This window comes from Bison bison, unplaced genomic scaffold (assembly GCF_000754665.1).
Source record: "Bison bison bison isolate TAMUID 2011002044 unplaced genomic scaffold, Bison_UMD1.0 scf7180017864239, whole genome shotgun sequence".
Taxonomy (NCBI): Eukaryota; Metazoa; Chordata; class Mammalia; order Artiodactyla; family Bovidae; genus Bison; species Bison bison.
In genome coordinates, this window is record NW_011494811.1 from 3,989,537 (window position 1) to 3,993,726 (window position 4,190).

Sequence of the window (4,190 nt, forward strand, 5' to 3'; positions counted from 1 at the left end):
GGACTATAAAGAAAGCTGAGCACTGAAGAATTGATGCTTTTGAACTGTGGTGTTGGAGAAGACTCTTTCGAGTCCCTTGGACTGCAAGGAGATCCAACCAGTCCATCCTAAAGGAGATCAGTCCTGGGTGTTCACTGGAAGGACTAATGTTGAAACTAAAATTCCAATACTTTGGCCACCTGATGGGAAGAGCTGACTCATTTGAAAAGACCCTGATGCTGGGAAAGATTGAGGGCAGGAGGAGAAGGGGACAACAGAGGATGAGATGGTTGGATGGCATCACCAACTCAATGCCCATGGGTTTGGGTGGACTCTGGGAGTTGGTGATGGACAGGGAGGCCTGGCGTGCTGCGGTTCATGGGGTCACAGAGAGTTGGACTCTCTGAGCAACTGAACTGAAACTGAAACCTGTATAGAAATCATTTCCTCGGAGAGAAAAAGACTTTATAGAGAAAAGTACTTTATAGAGAAAATGGGCAAGATTGAACATATTTAAAGAAAAGCTGAGGAGATACTTTTCATTTCTGTGTTGATATATTGAGAACATTTGAGCTGAGGAAAAAAATCCAACATAGTAGTTACTTCAATTTAATGGAAATAGGAACTCAAAGAGTAGAAATTTGACTCCCACTGTCTTGTTAGAAGTAAATTGTTCAACTCTTCCTAAGTCACCTGTATCAGGCAGCACCTACAGAGAATGTATTTTTCAGAGCTAGAAGCGATCACAGAACATGTTGACTACATCCCCTATTTCATTTTTTATTCACTTATTTATCCAACAAATATCAAGGTTATGTTGTGAGCTGTATGCTAGGGTTTTTAGAGTCATAGCAGATGCCCAGTCACTTGTTATAAGTCTTATGTATTAAATATTGAGAGGATGTCCAAGTATAAATGAGAGCTCACAGGAGGAGTCCTGGATATAGACTAGGGAGCAGTCAATGGAGGCTTCCCAGCAAATGTGATGCTCAACACACAAATAGCTGGAGAAATGTTCCTGGCAGGATAAACAATTTGTCTTGGGGTCCAGAAACAACAGAGCACCTCACTGAGACCAGGTCAGCATGCTGTCCTATAAGCTTGTTAAAGAGTTCCGGATTTAACCCACTGAATAATACAAAAGCATCAGAATGTTCTCAGCAAGAGAATGACATGATATGTCTTTAATTTTAAGGTCACTTTGGCTGCAGAATGGAGCACAGGTTAATTGGGGCAGGGGAGGAGGAGAAGAGGAGATTTTACCAAATTTGGATGGTAGTTGAGGCTTTCTGTAGCCCTCAGAATAAACTTCAAATCCTCAACAGGGCTCACAAGGCCCATCCTTATTAGACCCTCATTGTTGTTGTTTAGTTGCTAAGTTGTGTCTGACTCTCTCTTTTGCAATCCCATGGCCTGCAAGACTCCTATGTTCTTGGGATTCCCCAGGCAAGAATGCTGAAGTGGGTTGCCATTTCCTTCTCCCGCAGATCTTCCTGACCCAGGGATCAAACCTCTGTCTCCTGCATTGGCAGGAGGATTCTTTACCACTGAGCCACCAAGGAAGCCCTATTGGATCCTTACATACCTCTCATTTCTCACCTTCCACCCCCACTCCCTTCTTTCAGCTTCTCAGATGTGACCATTCTTTGCCCCCTGTGAGCCTGCTGCCTGATCTCTTTTTACCTTCTCTTCACCTGGTGAACAAGTCTTGCTAAACACATGGCACGTGGCTTAGGACATCTTCTCCGATCTCTTCACCCCACCGCAGACAAGCATGGGCACTTCTGCCATGTGTATCTGTAGTAAGAGCAGAAACAGCATGTCTCTTGTTCACTTCCTATCACCCATACTGGCAACAATCCTGGAACATCGTGTGTACTTTTTTAAATAAATAAATGATCTAATGGTGGCCTGAGGATATCTACAATTTTTTTATTTTTACTTTTTTTTTTAACAAAAGCTTGTTCTTAAAAGTACAATAGATTTCGAGACAAAACTTCATTCTAGCTATAGGTGGCAACAAATGTTATGGCAGGGAATCCAGGTGTTTTAAGAAGGATGGAATTAAAGATCATAATTGCCTCGGGCACAAGGAACAGCTTGTTTTTGCCAGATTTCTTAATTCCACCTAAGGCTGGGGACCTTTTCCCCATGGCCTTCACTTTCAGCTCCTCAAATGTCCTCTGCTCCTTCTGTTTCTGCTTGAATGCCTTATCTTCCTCATCCATTCCCTGGGCTTGCTTGCTGGGCAGCTGCAGGGTCTTCTTCTTTCCACCTTCATGCCCCACACCACACCTGCCACCCTTTCTCCAGACTCTGCCACCAGAAATGGAGGATGTCTACAATTTAAGGGCAGGAAGAGGAAGAACCTGGAAAGAAGCTCCAGAGAGGGGAGGAGAACTAGAAATGCAGTTCACAGAAACCAAGGGAACAAGTGTTGATCTCTTGTTTCCACGTGGCTCTGTTTACTCTCATAAACCACCCCCAAAGAGCGAAGGAGGGCAACAAACACAAACAGAAACTTCATCTTTGATGAAAGAAGGAGACAAATGTTCAGAGAATTTTTCAATATGAAAATTAAACAATAGAGGGAGTAACACCTCTTTTACCATGAAAAGTAGAAAGGAAGATAATATGAATGGGATATAGGTAAGTTTGCTAGTGTGGTAGCAGAAAGTTGAAGTAGTTAGGACTGCTGGCTTCCATGTTCTCCATGAAATCAGAGGAGAAATCACCTGTTACTAATTCAAGGGAGCTGCTTCGTGAAGTGGCTTAAAAATATGGAGAGGATGTGAACCTCTTCATATTGTAACCTAAGGGCTGTTTTTACAATTAAGTTCTTGAAGTTCACTTGGGCCCCTGAGAGTTACAGGAGTTCCTGGGAACTGGGGAGGGGAGTTAAGTGGGGAGAGGAAGCCAGACTACTTTAAGAAGGCATTTTTATGCAAGTATTGCTATCAAATTGCCTAAAGATATCAGATGATTTTGAATTCCCACAGCTCCAATTACTCAGGATTTGGGAGTGGGGGGTTTCCTCATTTTAAATCAATGTCATCTGTGTACCTAATTTTGTATATGTATTGAGATCTTTGAATACAGACCATTTTTAAGGTCTTTGTTGAATTTGTTACAATATTGTTTGTGATTTATGTTTTTGCTTTTTGGCTACAAGGCATATGGGGGTCTTAGCTTCCTGACCAGGGATCAAACCCTCACCCCCTGCATTGGAAGGCAAAGTCTTAAACCACTGAACCACCAATGATGTCCCCTGTATCTGTAATTTTGTATTCTCTTTTAAAGATAGAAGCAAGGTCCAATGCTGTAAAGAGCCATACTACATAGGGACCTGGAATGTTAGGTCCATGAATCAAGGCAAACTGAAAGTGGTCAAACAGGAGATGGCAAGAGTGAACGTCAACATTCTAGCAATCAGCGAACTAAAATGGACTAGAATGGGTGGATTTAACTCAGATGACCATTGTATCTACTACTGTGGGCAGGAATCCCTTAGAAGAAATGGAGTAGCCATCATGTCGACAAAAGAGTCCGAAATGCAGTACTTGGATGCAATCTCAAAAACCACAGAATGATCTCTATTCATTTGCAAGGCAAACCATTGAATATCACGGTAATCCAAGTCTATGCCCCAACCAGTAACGCTGAAGAAGCTGAAGTTAAACAGTTCTATGAAGACCTACAAGACCTTCTAGAACTAACACCCAAAAAAGATGTCCTTTTCATTATAGGGGACTGGAATCCAAAAGTAGGAAGTCAAGAAATACTTGGAGTAACAGGCAAATTTGGCCTTGGAGTACAGAATGAAGCAGGGCAAAGGCTAATAGAGTTTTGCCAAGAGAATGCACTGGTCATAGCAAACACCCTCTTCCAACAACACAAGAGAATACTCTACACATGGACATCACCAGATGGCCAACACAGAAATCAGATTGATTATATTCTTTGCAGCCAAATGGAGAAGCTCTATACCGTCAGCAAAAACAAGACCAGGAGCTGACTGTGGCTCAGACCATGAACTCCTTATTACCAAATTCAGACTTAAGTTGAAGAAAGTAGGGAAAACCACTAGACCATTCAGGTATGACCTAAATCAAATCCCTTATGATTATACAGTGGAAGTGAGAAATAGATTTAAGGGCCTAGATCTGATAGATAGAGTGCCTGATGAACTATGGAATGAGGTTCGTGACATT